At 35.6% G+C, this 12,129-nt stretch overlaps 30 non-coding genes across 30 annotated transcripts; all 30 read left to right on the top strand.

Annotated features, from left to right (window-relative positions):
- The first annotated feature begins 74 nt into the window (after positions 1-74).
- On the top strand, positions 75-147 carry TRNAT-UGU (transfer RNA threonine (anticodon UGU)). The gene has a single exon. It is a non-coding gene; the product is annotated as a tRNA-Thr (tRNA).
- A 340-nt stretch (positions 148-487) lies between these two features.
- On the top strand, positions 488-560 carry TRNAT-UGU (transfer RNA threonine (anticodon UGU)). Its single transcript has one exon. It is a non-coding gene; the product is annotated as a tRNA-Thr (tRNA).
- Positions 561-965: 405 nt separating this feature from the next.
- On the top strand, positions 966-1,038 carry TRNAT-UGU (transfer RNA threonine (anticodon UGU)). The gene has a single exon. It is a non-coding gene; the product is annotated as a tRNA-Thr (tRNA).
- A 578-nt stretch (positions 1,039-1,616) lies between these two features.
- TRNAT-AGU (transfer RNA threonine (anticodon AGU)) lies at positions 1,617-1,689 on the top strand. The gene has a single exon. It is a non-coding gene; the product is annotated as a tRNA-Thr (tRNA).
- A 578-nt stretch (positions 1,690-2,267) lies between these two features.
- Positions 2,268-2,340, top strand: TRNAT-AGU (transfer RNA threonine (anticodon AGU)). Its single transcript has one exon. It is a non-coding gene; the product is annotated as a tRNA-Thr (tRNA).
- Positions 2,341-2,473: 133 nt separating this feature from the next.
- Positions 2,474-2,546, top strand: TRNAT-UGU (transfer RNA threonine (anticodon UGU)). Its single transcript has one exon. It is a non-coding gene; the product is annotated as a tRNA-Thr (tRNA).
- A 167-nt stretch (positions 2,547-2,713) lies between these two features.
- TRNAT-UGU (transfer RNA threonine (anticodon UGU)) lies at positions 2,714-2,786 on the top strand. Its single transcript has one exon. It is a non-coding gene; the product is annotated as a tRNA-Thr (tRNA).
- A 133-nt stretch (positions 2,787-2,919) lies between these two features.
- TRNAT-UGU (transfer RNA threonine (anticodon UGU)) lies at positions 2,920-2,992 on the top strand. Its single transcript has one exon. It is a non-coding gene; the product is annotated as a tRNA-Thr (tRNA).
- Positions 2,993-3,158: 166 nt separating this feature from the next.
- TRNAT-AGU (transfer RNA threonine (anticodon AGU)) lies at positions 3,159-3,231 on the top strand. Its single transcript has one exon. It is a non-coding gene; the product is annotated as a tRNA-Thr (tRNA).
- A 578-nt stretch (positions 3,232-3,809) lies between these two features.
- On the top strand, positions 3,810-3,882 carry TRNAS-AGA (transfer RNA serine (anticodon AGA)). The gene has a single exon. It is a non-coding gene; the product is annotated as a tRNA-Ser (tRNA).
- A 373-nt stretch (positions 3,883-4,255) lies between these two features.
- On the top strand, positions 4,256-4,328 carry TRNAT-UGU (transfer RNA threonine (anticodon UGU)). Its single transcript has one exon. It is a non-coding gene; the product is annotated as a tRNA-Thr (tRNA).
- A 578-nt stretch (positions 4,329-4,906) lies between these two features.
- TRNAT-AGU (transfer RNA threonine (anticodon AGU)) lies at positions 4,907-4,979 on the top strand. The gene has a single exon. It is a non-coding gene; the product is annotated as a tRNA-Thr (tRNA).
- Positions 4,980-5,112: 133 nt separating this feature from the next.
- TRNAT-UGU (transfer RNA threonine (anticodon UGU)) lies at positions 5,113-5,185 on the top strand. Its single transcript has one exon. It is a non-coding gene; the product is annotated as a tRNA-Thr (tRNA).
- A 373-nt stretch (positions 5,186-5,558) lies between these two features.
- On the top strand, positions 5,559-5,631 carry TRNAS-AGA (transfer RNA serine (anticodon AGA)). Its single transcript has one exon. It is a non-coding gene; the product is annotated as a tRNA-Ser (tRNA).
- Positions 5,632-6,004: 373 nt separating this feature from the next.
- TRNAT-UGU (transfer RNA threonine (anticodon UGU)) lies at positions 6,005-6,077 on the top strand. The gene has a single exon. It is a non-coding gene; the product is annotated as a tRNA-Thr (tRNA).
- Positions 6,078-6,655: 578 nt separating this feature from the next.
- On the top strand, positions 6,656-6,728 carry TRNAT-AGU (transfer RNA threonine (anticodon AGU)). The gene has a single exon. It is a non-coding gene; the product is annotated as a tRNA-Thr (tRNA).
- Positions 6,729-6,861: 133 nt separating this feature from the next.
- TRNAT-UGU (transfer RNA threonine (anticodon UGU)) lies at positions 6,862-6,934 on the top strand. Its single transcript has one exon. It is a non-coding gene; the product is annotated as a tRNA-Thr (tRNA).
- Positions 6,935-7,101: 167 nt separating this feature from the next.
- On the top strand, positions 7,102-7,174 carry TRNAT-UGU (transfer RNA threonine (anticodon UGU)). Its single transcript has one exon. It is a non-coding gene; the product is annotated as a tRNA-Thr (tRNA).
- Positions 7,175-7,307: 133 nt separating this feature from the next.
- Positions 7,308-7,380, top strand: TRNAT-UGU (transfer RNA threonine (anticodon UGU)). Its single transcript has one exon. It is a non-coding gene; the product is annotated as a tRNA-Thr (tRNA).
- Positions 7,381-7,546: 166 nt separating this feature from the next.
- Positions 7,547-7,619, top strand: TRNAT-AGU (transfer RNA threonine (anticodon AGU)). The gene has a single exon. It is a non-coding gene; the product is annotated as a tRNA-Thr (tRNA).
- A 578-nt stretch (positions 7,620-8,197) lies between these two features.
- TRNAS-AGA (transfer RNA serine (anticodon AGA)) lies at positions 8,198-8,270 on the top strand. The gene has a single exon. It is a non-coding gene; the product is annotated as a tRNA-Ser (tRNA).
- Positions 8,271-8,643: 373 nt separating this feature from the next.
- Positions 8,644-8,716, top strand: TRNAT-UGU (transfer RNA threonine (anticodon UGU)). Its single transcript has one exon. It is a non-coding gene; the product is annotated as a tRNA-Thr (tRNA).
- A 578-nt stretch (positions 8,717-9,294) lies between these two features.
- On the top strand, positions 9,295-9,367 carry TRNAT-AGU (transfer RNA threonine (anticodon AGU)). The gene has a single exon. It is a non-coding gene; the product is annotated as a tRNA-Thr (tRNA).
- A 133-nt stretch (positions 9,368-9,500) lies between these two features.
- Positions 9,501-9,573, top strand: TRNAT-UGU (transfer RNA threonine (anticodon UGU)). Its single transcript has one exon. It is a non-coding gene; the product is annotated as a tRNA-Thr (tRNA).
- Positions 9,574-9,946: 373 nt separating this feature from the next.
- TRNAS-AGA (transfer RNA serine (anticodon AGA)) lies at positions 9,947-10,019 on the top strand. The gene has a single exon. It is a non-coding gene; the product is annotated as a tRNA-Ser (tRNA).
- A 373-nt stretch (positions 10,020-10,392) lies between these two features.
- On the top strand, positions 10,393-10,465 carry TRNAT-UGU (transfer RNA threonine (anticodon UGU)). Its single transcript has one exon. It is a non-coding gene; the product is annotated as a tRNA-Thr (tRNA).
- Positions 10,466-10,804: 339 nt separating this feature from the next.
- TRNAT-UGU (transfer RNA threonine (anticodon UGU)) lies at positions 10,805-10,877 on the top strand. The gene has a single exon. It is a non-coding gene; the product is annotated as a tRNA-Thr (tRNA).
- A 372-nt stretch (positions 10,878-11,249) lies between these two features.
- Positions 11,250-11,322, top strand: TRNAT-AGU (transfer RNA threonine (anticodon AGU)). The gene has a single exon. It is a non-coding gene; the product is annotated as a tRNA-Thr (tRNA).
- Positions 11,323-11,488: 166 nt separating this feature from the next.
- On the top strand, positions 11,489-11,561 carry TRNAT-AGU (transfer RNA threonine (anticodon AGU)). The gene has a single exon. It is a non-coding gene; the product is annotated as a tRNA-Thr (tRNA).
- A 133-nt stretch (positions 11,562-11,694) lies between these two features.
- Positions 11,695-11,767, top strand: TRNAT-UGU (transfer RNA threonine (anticodon UGU)). The gene has a single exon. It is a non-coding gene; the product is annotated as a tRNA-Thr (tRNA).
- The last annotated feature ends 362 nt before the right edge of the window (positions 11,768-12,129 follow it).

The following is a 12,129-nucleotide window of genomic DNA, read 5'->3' on the forward strand; positions in this document are numbered from 1 at the left end:
TAGTGTAAAAGTTCCGATGTGATAATTTAGTTAATTTACTGAAATATTCAGCATTCATATCGCTTCAAAGCAAGGGCTCCGTGGCTTAGTGGTTAAAGCGCCTGTCTTGTAAACAGGAGATCATGAGTTCGATTCTCGTCGGAGCCTCGCTGTTATGATACTTGAACTAGATTTCGTAGCTATATAATTTTGAAAAATTAAAATAATAGAACAAAAGGTCCCATGAGATAATTTAGTTAATTTACTGAAATATTCTATATTCATATCGCTTCAAAGCAAGGGCTCCGTGGCTTAGTGGTTAAAGCGCCAGTCTTGTAAACAGGAGATCATGTGTTCGATTCTCGTCGGAGCCTTGCTGTTATATTACTTGAACTAGATTTCGAAGCTATTAAATTTTGAAAAATTAAAAATAATAGGGCAAAAGGTCCCATGAGATAATTTAGTTAATTTACTGAAATATACTGCATTCATATCGCTTCAAAGCAAGGGCTCCGTGGCTTAGTGGTTAAAGCGCCAGTCTTGTAAACTGGAGATCATGTGTTCGATTCTCGTCGGAGCCTTGATGTTATATTACTTGAACTAGATTTCGAAGCTATTAAATTTTGAAAAATTAAAAATAATAGTTGATTTAGATATGCATATCTGCAAACAATAGTGAAAAAGTTCCCATGAGATAATATAGTTAATTTACTGAAATATTCAGCATTCATATCGCTTCAAAGCAAGGGCTCCGTGGCTTAGTGGTTAAAGCGCCTGTCTAGTAAACAGGAGATCATGAGTTCCATTCTCGTCGGAGCCCCGCTGTTATGTTGATTGAACTAGATTTCGAAGCTATTAAATTTTGAAAAATTAAAAATAATTATTGATTTAGATATGCATATATGCAAACAATAGTGTTAAAGTTCTCATGAGATAATTTAGTTAATTTACTGAAATATTCAGCATTCATGTCGCTTCAAAGCAAGGGCTCCGTGGCTTAGTGGTTAAAGCGCCTGTCTTGTAAACAGAAGATCATGAGTTCGATTCTCGTCGGAGCCTCGCTGTTATGTTACTTGAACTAGATTTCGTAGCTATTAAATTTTGAAAAATTAAAACAATAGGGTAAAAATTCCGATCAGTTAATTTAGTTAAATTACTGGAATATTCAGCATTCATGTCGCTTCAAAGCGAGGGCTCCGTGGCTTAGTGATTAAAGCGCCTGTCTAGTAAACAGGAGATCATGAGTTCGATTCTCGTCGAAGCCTCGCTGTTATGTTTCTTGAACTAGATTTCGTAGCTATATAATTTTGAAAAATTAAAATAATAGGGCAAAAGTTCCCATGAGAAAATTTAGTTAATTTACTGAAATATTCTGCATTCATATCGCTTCAAAGCAAGGGCTCCGTGGCTTATCGGTTAAAGCGCCAGTCTTGTAAACAGGAGATCATGTGTTCGATTCTCGTCGGAGCCTTGCTGTTATATTACTTGAACTAGATTTCGAAGCTATTAAATTTTGAAAAATTAAAAATAATAGTTGATTTAGATATGCATATATGCAAACAATAGTGAAAAAGTTCCCATGAGATAATTTAGTTAATTTACTGAAATATTCAGCATTCATATCGCTTCAAAGCAAGGGCTCCGTGGCTTAGTGGTTAAAGCGCCTGTCTAGTAAACAGGAGATCATGAGTTCGATTCTCGTCGGAGCCTTGCTGTTATGTTACTTGACCTAGATTTCGTAGCTATTAAATTTTGAAAAATTAAAACAATAGGGTAAAAATTCCGATGAGTTAATTTAGTTAAATTACTGGAATATTCAGCATTCATGTCGCTTCAAAGCAAGGGCTCCGTGGCTTATTGGTTAAAGCGTCTGTCTAGTAAACAGTAGATCATGAGTTCGATTCTCGTCGGAGCCCCGCTGTTATGTTGATTGAACTAGATTTCGAAGCTATTAAATTTTGAAAAATTAAAAATAATAGTTGATTTAGATATGCATATATGCAAACAATAGTGTTAAAGTTCCCATGAGATAATTTAGTTAATTTACTGAAATATTCAGCATTCATGTCGCTTCAAAGCGAGGGCTCCGTGGCTTAGTGATTAAAGCGCCTGTCTAGTAAACAGGAGATCATGAGTTCGATTCTCGTCGAAGCCTCGCTGTTATGTTACTTGAACTAGATTTCGTAGCTATATAATTTTGAAAAATTAAAACAATAGGGTAAAAATTCCGAGGAGTTAATTTAGTTAAATTACTGGAAAATTCAGTGTTCATGTCGCTTCATAGCAAGGGCTCCGTGGCTTAGTGGTTAAAGCGCCTGTCTAGTAAACAGGAGATCATGAGTTCGATTCTCGTCGGAGCCTCGCTGTTATGTTACTTGAACTAGATTTCGTAGCTATATAATTTTGAAAAATTAAAATAATAGGGCAAAAGTTCCCATGAGATAATTTCGTTAATTTACTGAAATATTCTGCATTCATATCGCTTCAAACCAAGGGCTCCGTGGCTTAGTGGTTAAAGCGCCTGTCTTGTAAACAGGAGATCATGAGTTCGATTCTCGTCGGAGCCTCGCTGTCATATTACTTGAACTAGATTTCGAAGCTATTAAATTTTGAAAAATTAAAAAATAATAGTTGATTTAGATATGCATATATGCAAACAATAGTGAAAAAGTTCCCATGAGATAATTTAGTTAATTTACTGAAATATTCAGCATTCATATCGCTTCAAAGCAAGGGCTCCGTGGCTTAGTGGTTAAAGCGCCTGTCTTGTAAACAGGAGATCATGAGTTCGATTCTCGTCGGAGCCTTGCTGTTATGTTACTTGACCTAGATTTCGTAGCTATATAATTTCGAAAAATTAAAATAATAGGGCAAAAGTTCCCATGAGATAATTTAGTTAATTTACTGAAATATTCTGCATTCATATCGCTTCAAACCAAGGGCTCCGTGGCTTAGTGGTTAAAGCGCCTGTCTTGTAAACAGGAGATCATGTGTTCGATTCTCGTCGGAGCCTTGCTGTTATATTACTTGAACTAGATTTCGAAGCTATTAAATTTTGAAAAATTAAAAATAATAGTTGATTTAGATATGCATATATGCAAACAATAGTGAAAAAGTTCCCATGAGATAATTTAGTTAATTTACTGAAATATTCAGCATTCATATCGCTTCAAAGCAAGGGCTCCGTGGCTTAGTGGTTAAAGCGCCTGTCTAGTAAACAGGAGATCATGAGTTCGATTCTCGTCGGAGCCTTGCTGTTATGTTACTTGACCTAGATTTCGTAGCTATATAATTTTGAAAAATTAAAACAATAGGGTAAAAATTCCGATGAGTTAATTTAGTTAAATTACTGGAATATTCAGCATTCATGTCGCTTCAAAGCAAGGGCTCCGTGGCTTATTGGTTAAAGCGTCTGTCTAGTAAACAGGAGATCATGAGTTCGATTCTCGTCGGAGCCCCGCTGTTATGTTGATTGAACTAGATTTCGAAGCTATTAAATTTTGAAAAATTAAAAATAATAGTTGATTTAGATATGCATATATGCAAACAATAGTGTTAAAGTTCCCATGAGATAATTTAGTTAATTTACTGAAATATTCAGCATTCATGTCGCTTCAAAGCGAGGGCTCCGTGGCTTAGTGATTAAAGCGCCTGTCTAGTAAACTGGAGATCATGAGTTCGATTCTCGTCGAAGCCTCGCTGTTATGTTACTTGAACTAGATTTCGTAGCTATATAATTTTGAAAAATTAAAACAATAGGGTAAAAATTCCGAGGAGTTAATTTAGTTAAATTACTGGAATATTCAGCATTCATGTCGCTTCAAAGCAAGGGCTCCGTGGCTTAGTGGTTAAAGCGCCTGTCTAGAAAACAGGAGATCATGAGTTCGATTCTCGTCGGAGCCTCGCTGTTATGTTACTTGAACTAGATTTCGTAGCTATATAATTTTGAAAAATTAAAATAATAGGGAAAAATTTCCCAAGAGATAATTTAGTTAATTTACTGAAATATCCTGCATTCATATCGCTTCAAAGCAAGGGCTCCGTGGCTTAGTGGTTAAAGCGCCAGTCTTGTAAACAGGAGATCATGTGTTCGATTCTCGTCGGAGCCTTGCTGTTATATTACTTGAACTAGATTTCGAAGTTATTAAATTTTGAAAAATTAAAAAATAATAGTTGATTTAGATATGCATATAAGCAAACAATAGTGTAAAAGTTCCGATGTGATAATTTAGTTAATTTACTGAAATATTCAGCATTCATATCGCTTCAAAGCAAGGGCTCCGTGGCTTAGTGGTTAAAGCGCCTGTCTTGTAAACAGGAGATCATGAGTTCGATTCTCGTCGGAGCCTTGCTGTTATGTTACTTGACCTAGATTTCGTAGCTATTAAATTTTGAAAAATTAAAACAATAGGGTAAAAATTCCGATGAGTTAATTTAGTTAAATTACTGGAATATTCAGCATTCATGTCGCTTCAAAGCAAGGGCTCCGTGGCTTATATGTTAAAGCGTCTGTCTAGTAAACAGGAGATCATGAGTTCGATTCTCGTCGGAGCCCCGCTGTTATGTTGATTGAACTAGATTTCGAAGCTATTAAAATTTGAAAAATTAAAAATAATAGTTGATTTAGATATGCATATATGCAAACAATAGTGTTAAAGTTCCCACGAGATAATTTAGTTAATTTACTGAAATATTCAGCATTCATGTCGCTTCAAAGCGAGGGCTCCGTGGCTTAGTGATTAAAGCGCCTGTCTAGTAAACAGGAGATCATGAGTTCGATTCTCGTCGAAGCCTCGCTGTTATGTTACTTGAACTAGATTTCGTAGCTATATAATTTTGAAAAATTAAAACAATAGGGTAAAAATTCCGAGGAGTTAATTTAGTTAAATTACTGGAAAATTCAGTGTTCATGTCGCTTCATAGCAAGGGCTCCGTGGCTTAGTGGTTAAAGCGCCTGTCTAGTAAACAGGAGATCATGAGTTCGATTCTCGTCGGAGCCTCGCTGTTATGTTACTTGAACTAGATTTCGTAGCTATATAATTTTGAAAAATTAAAATAATAGGGCAAAAGTTCCCATGAGATAATTTCGTTAATTTACTGAAATATTCTGCATTCATATCGCTTCAAACCAAGGGCTCCGTGGCTTAGTGGTTAAAGCGCCTGTCTTGTAAACAGGAGATCATGAGTTCGATTCTCGTCGGAGCCTCGCTGTCATATTACTTGAACTAGATTTCGAAGCTATTAAATTTTGAAAAATTAAAAAATAATAGTTGATTTAGATATGCATATAAGCAAACAATAGTGTAAAAGTTCCGATGTGATAATTTAGTTAATTTACTGAAACATTCAGCATTCATATCGCTTCAAAGCAAGGGCTCCGTGGCTTAGTGGTTAATGCGCCTGTCTAGTAAACAGGTGATCATGAGTTCGATTCTCGTCGGAGCCTGGCTGTTATGTTACTTGACCTAGATTTCGTAGATATTAAATTTTGAAAAATTAAAACAATAGGGTAAAAATTCCGATGAGTTAATTTAGTTAAATTACTGGAATATTCAGCATTCATGTCGCTTCAAAGCAAGGGCTCCGTGGCTTAGTGGTTAAAGCGCCTGTCTAGAAAACAGGAGATCATGAGTTCGATTCTCGTCGGAGCCTCGCTGTTATGTTACTTGAACTAGATTTCGTAGCTATATAATTTTGAAAAATTAAAATAATAGTGAAAAAGTTCCCAAGAGATAATTTAGTTAATTTACTGAAATATCCTGCATTCATATCGCTTCAAAGCAAGGGCTCCGTGGCTTAGTGGTTAAAGCGCCAGTCTTGTAAACAGGAGATCATGTGTTCGATTCTCGTCGGAGCCCAGCTGTTATATTACTTGAACTAGATTTCGAAGTTATTAAATTTTGAAAAATTAAAAAATAATAGTTGATTTAGATATGCATATAAGCAAACAATAGTGTAAAAGTTCCGATGTGATAATTTAGTTAATTTACTGAAATATTCAGCATTCATATCGCTTCAAAGCAAGGGCTCCGTGGCTTAGTGGTTAAAGCGCCTGTCTTGTAAACAGGAGATCATGAGTTCGATTCTCGTCGGAGCCTTGCTGTTATGTTACTTGACCTAGGTTTCGTAGCTATATAATTTTGAAAAATTAAAACAATAGGGTAAAAATTCCGATGAGTTAATTTAGTTAAATTACTGGAATATTCAGCATTCATGTCGCTTCAAAGCAAGGGCTCCGTGGCTTATTGGTTAAAGCGTCTGTCTAGTAAACAGGAGATCATGAGTTCGATTCTCGTCGGAGCCCCGCTGTTATGTTGATTGAACTAGATTTCGAAGCTATTAAATTTTGAAAAATTAAAAATAATAGTTGATTTAGATATGCATATATGCAAACAATAGTGTTAAAGTTCCCATGAGATAATTTAGTTAATTTACTGAAATATTCAGCATTCATGTCGCTTCAAAGCGAGGGCTCCGTGGCTTAGTGATTAAAGCGCCTGTCTAGTAAACAGGAGATCATGAGTTCGATTCTCGTCGAAGCCTCGCTGTTATGTTACTTGAACTAGATTTCGTAGCTATATAATTTTGAAAAATTAAAACAATAGGGTAAAAATTCCGAGGAGTTAATTTAGTTAAATTACTGGAAAATTCAGTGTTCATGTCGCTTCATAGCAAGGGCTCCGTGGCTTAGTGGTTAAAGCGCCTGTCTAGTAAACAGGAGATCATGAGTTCGATTCTCGTCGGAGCCTCGCTGTTATGTTACTTGAACTAGATTTCGTAGCTATATAATTTTGAAAAATTAAAATAATAGGGCAAAAGTTCCCATGAGATAATTTCGTTAATTTACTGAAATATTCTGCATTCATATCGCTTCAAACCAAGGGCTCCGTGGCTTAGTGGTTAAAGCGCCTGTCTTGTAAACAGGAGATCATGAGTTCGATTCTCGTCGGAGCCTCGCTGTCATATTACTTGAACTAGATTTCGAAGCTATTAAATTTTGAAAAATTAAAAAATAATAGTTGATTTAGATATGCATATATGCAAACAATAGTGAAAAAGTTCCCATGAGATAATTTAGTTAATTTACTGAAATATTCAGCATTCATATCGCTTCAAAGCAAGGGCTCCGTGGCTTAGTGGTTAAAGCGCCTGTCTTGTAAACAGGAGATCATGAGTTCGATTCTCGTCGGAGCCTTGCTGTTATGTTACTTGACCTAGATTTCGTAGCTATATAATTTCGAAAAATTAAAATAATAGGGCAAAAGTTCCCATGAGATAATTTAGTTAATTTACTGAAATATTCTGCATTCATATCGCTTCAAACCAAGGGCTCCGTGGCTTAGTGGTTAAAGCGCCTGTCTTGTAAACAGGAGATCATGTGTTCGATTCTCGTCGGAGCCTTGCTGTTATATTACTTGAACTAGATTTCGAAGCTATTAAATTTTGAAAAATTAAAAATAATAGTTGATTTAGATATGCATATATGCAAACAATAGTGAAAAAGTTCCCATGAGATAATTTAGTTAATTTACTGAAATATTCAGCATTCATATCGCTTCAAAGCAAGGGCTCCGTGGCTTAGTGGTTAAAGCGCCTGTCTAGTAAACAGGAGATCATGAGTTCGATTCTCGTCGGAGCCTTGCTGTTATGTTACTTGACCTAGATTTCGTAGCTATATAATTTTGAAAAATTAAAACAATAGGGTAAAAATTCCGATGAGTTAATTTAGTTAAATTACTGGAATATTCAGCATTCATGTCGCTTCAAAGCAAGGGCTCCGTGGCTTATTGGTTAAAGCGTCTGTCTAGTAAACAGGAGATCATGAGTTCGATTCTCGTCGGAGCCCCGCTGTTATGTTGATTGAACTAGATTTCGAAGCTATTAAATTTTGAAAAATTAAAAATAATAGTTGATTTAGATATGCATATATGCAAACAATAGTGTTAAAGTTCCCATGAGATAATTTAGTTAATTTACTGAAATATTCAGCATTCATGTCGCTTCAAAGCGAGGGCTCCGTGGCTTAGTGATTAAAGCGCCTGTCTAGTAAACTGGAGATCATGAGTTCGATTCTCGTCGAAGCCTCGCTGTTATGTTACTTGAACTAGATTTCGTAGCTATATAATTTTGAAAAATTAAAACAATAGGGTAAAAATTCCGAGGAGTTAATTTAGTTAAATTACTGGAATATTCAGCATTCATGTCGCTTCAAAGCAAGGGCTCCGTGGCTTAGTGGTTAAAGCGCCTGTCTAGAAAACAGGAGATCATGAGTTCGATTCTCGTCGGAGCCTCGCTGTTATGTTACTTGAACTAGATTTCGTAGCTATATAATTTTGAAAAATTAAAATAATAGGGAAAAAGTTCCCAAGAGATAATTTAGTTAATTTACTGAAATATCCTGCATTCATATCGCTTCAAAGCAAGGGCTCCGTGGCTTAGTGGTTAAAGCGCCAGTCTTGTAAACAGGAGATCATGTGTTCGATTCTCGTCGGAGCCTTGCTGTTATATTACTTGAACTAGATTTCGAAGTTATTAAATTTTGAAAAATTAAAAAATAATAGTTGATTTAGATATGCATATAAGCAAACAATAGTGTAAAAGTTCCGATGTGATAATTTAGTTAATTTACTGAAATATTCAGCATTCATATCGCTTCAAAGCAAGGGCTCCGTGGCTTAGTGGTTAAAGCGCCTGTCTTGTAAACAGGAGATCATGAGTTCGATTCTCGTCGGAGCCTTGCTGTTATGTTACTTGACCTAGATTTCGTAGCTATTAAATTTTGAAAAATTAAAACAATAGGGTAAAAATTCCGATGAGTTAATTTAGTTAAATTACTGGAATATTCAGCATTCATGTCGCTTCAAAGCAAGGGCTCCGTGGCTTATATGTTAAAGCGTCTGTCTAGTAAACAGGAGATCATGAGTTCGATTCTCGTCGGAGCCCCGCTGTTATGTTGATTGAACTAGATTTCGAAGCTATTAAATTTTGAAAAATTAAAAATAATAGTTGATTTAGATATGCATATATGCAAACAATAGTGTTAAAGTTCCCACGAGATAATTTAGTTAATTTACTGAAATATTCAGCATTCATGTCGCTTCAAAGCGAGGGCTCCGTGGCTTAGTGATTAAAGCGCCTGTCTAGTAAACAGGAGATCATGAGTTCGATTCTCGTCGAAGCCTCGCTGTTATGTTACTTGAACTAGATTTCGTAGCTATATAATTTTGAAAAATTAAAACAATAGGGTAAAAATTCCGAGGAGTTAATTTAGTTAAATTACTGGAAAATTCAGTGTTCATGTCGCATCATAGCAAGGGCTCCGTGGCTTAGTGGTTAAAGCGCCTGTCTAGTAAACAGGAGATCATGAGTTCGATTCTCGTCGGAGCCTCGCTGTTATGTTACTTGAACTAGATTTCGTAGCTATATAATTTTGAAAAATTAAAATAATAGGGCAAAAGTTCCCATGAGATAATTTCGTTAATTTACTGAAATATTCTGCATTCATATCGCTTCAAACCAAGGGCTCCGTGGCTTAGTGGTTAAAGCGCCTGTCTTGTAAACAGGAGATCATGAGTTCGATTCTCGTCGGAGCCTCGCTGTCATATTACTTGAACTAGATTTCGAAGCTATTAAATTTTGAAAAATTAAAAAATAATAGTTGATTTAGATATGCATATAAGCAAACAATAGTGTAAAAGTTCCGATGTGATAATTTAGTTAATTTACTGAAACATTCAGCATTCATATCGCTTCAAAGCAAGGGCTCCGTGGCTTAGTGGTTAATGCGCCTGTCTAGTAAACAGGTGATCATGAGTTCGATTCTCGTCGGAGCCTGGCTGTTATGTTACTTGACCTAGATTTCGTAGATATTAAATTTTGAAAAATTAAAACAATAGGGTAAAAATTCCGATGAGTTAATTTAGTTAAATTACTGGAATATTCAGCATTCATGTCGCTTCAAAGCAAGGGCTCCGTGGCTTAGTGGTTAAAGCGCCTGTCTAGAAAACAGGAGATCATGAGTTCGATTCTCGTCGGAGCCTCGCTGTTATGTTACTTGAACTAGATTTCGTAGCTATATAATTTTGAAAAATTAAAATAATAGGGAAAAAGTTCCCAAGAGATAATTTAGTTAATTTACTGAAATATCCTGCATTCATATCGCTTCAAAGCAAGGGCTCCGTGGCTTAGTGGTTAAAGCGCCAGTCTTGTAAACAGGAGATCATGTGTTCGATTCTCGTCGGAGCCCAGCTGTTATATTACTTGAACTAGATTTCGAAGTTATTAAATTTTGAAAAATTAAAAAATAATAGTTGATTTAGATATGCATATAAGCAAACAATAGTGTAAAAGTTCCGATGTGATAATTTAGTTAATTTACTGAAATATTCAGCATTCATATCGCTTCAAAGCAAGGGCTCCGTGGCTTAGTGGTTAAAGCGCCTGTCTTGTAAACAGGAGATCATGAGTTCGATTCTCGTCGGAGCCTTGCTGTTATGTTACTTGACCTAGGTTTCGTAGCTATTAAATTTTGAAAAATTAAAACAATAGGGTAAAGATTCCGATGAGTTAATTTAGTTAAATTACTGGAATATTCAGCATTCATGTCGCTTCAAAGCAAGGGCTCCGTGACTTAGTGGTTAAAGCGTCTGTCTAGTAAACAGGAGATCATGAGTTCGATTCTCGTCGGAGCCTCGCTGTTATGTTACTTGAACTAGATTTCGTAGCTATATAATTTCGGAAAATTAAAATAATAGGGCAAAAGATCCCATGAGATAATTTAGTTAATTTACTGAAATATTCTGCATTCATATCGCTTCAAACCAAGGGCTCCGTGGCTTAGTGGTTAAAGCGCCTGTCTTGTAAACAGGAGATCATGTGTTCGATTCTCGTCGGAGCCTTGCTGTTATATTACTTGAACTAGATTTCGAAGCTATTAAATTTTGAAAAATTAAAAATAATAGTTGATTTAGATATGCATATATGCAAACAATAGTGTAAAAGTTCCGATGTGATAATTTAGTTAATTTACTGAAATATTCAGCATTCATATCGCTTCAAAGCAAGGGCTCCGTGGCTTAGTGGTTAATGCGCCTGTCTAGTAAACAGGAGATCATGAGTTCGATTCTTGTCGGAGCCTGGCTGTAATGTTACTTGACCTAGATTTCGTAGCTATTAAATTTTGAAAAATTAAAACAATAGGGTAAAAATTCCGATGAGTTAATTTAGTTAAATTACTGCAATATTCAGCATTCATGTCGCTTCAAAGCAAGGGCTCCGTGGCTTAGTGGTTAAAGCGCCTGTCTAGTAAACAGGAGATCATGAGTTCGATTCTCGTCGGAGCCTCGCTGTTATGTTACTTGAACTAGATTTCGTAGCTATATAATTTTGAAAAATTAAAAATAATAGTTGATTTAGATATTGATATATGAAAACAATAGTGTAAAAGTTCCCATGAGATAATTTAGATAATTTACTGAAATATTCAACATTCACATCGCTTCAAAGCAAGGGCTCCGTGGCTTAGTGGTTAAAGCGCCTGTCTAGTAAACAGGAGATCATGAGTTCGATTCTCGTCGGAGCCTTGCTGTTATGTTACTTGACCTAGATTTCGTAGCTATTAAATTTTGAAAAATTAAAACAATAGGGTAAAAATTCCGATGAGTTAATTTAGTTAAATTACTGGTATATTCAGCATTCATATCGCTTCAAAGCAAGGGCTCCGTGGCTTAGTGGTTAAAGCGCCTGTCTTGTAAACAGGAGATCATGAGTTCGATTCTCGTCGGAGCCTCGCTGTTATATCACTTGAACTAGATTTCGAAGCTATTAAATTTTGAAAAATTAAAAATAATAGTTGATTTAGATATTCATATATGAAAACAATTCTAGGAGAGCGATAGCTCTCTTAGATAAGACCTCATACCGACTTTAATGTATAAGGATGGTTTTTTGATTGGTTATAACTTTTTTTGTATCGTATTAACTGCTTTGAAAAAATTCCACAGAACTACAATTCGGGCCCTCAATATGTGGTTAAAATTTCAAAAAGATCCACTCATTAGTTTATTTTATAAAAAATAAAGTTGCTAAGGGTGGTTTTCATTTGCATAAAATGATTCAGCCCTTTTGGTGAAAAAGTTAAATTTTCCCATA

Source organism: Phalangium opilio, unplaced genomic scaffold, assembly GCF_054372755.1.
Source record: "Phalangium opilio isolate 3A_F unplaced genomic scaffold, DU_Popi_V2 ptg000092l_1, whole genome shotgun sequence".
Classification (NCBI taxonomy): domain Eukaryota; kingdom Metazoa; phylum Arthropoda; class Arachnida; order Opiliones; family Phalangiidae; genus Phalangium; species Phalangium opilio.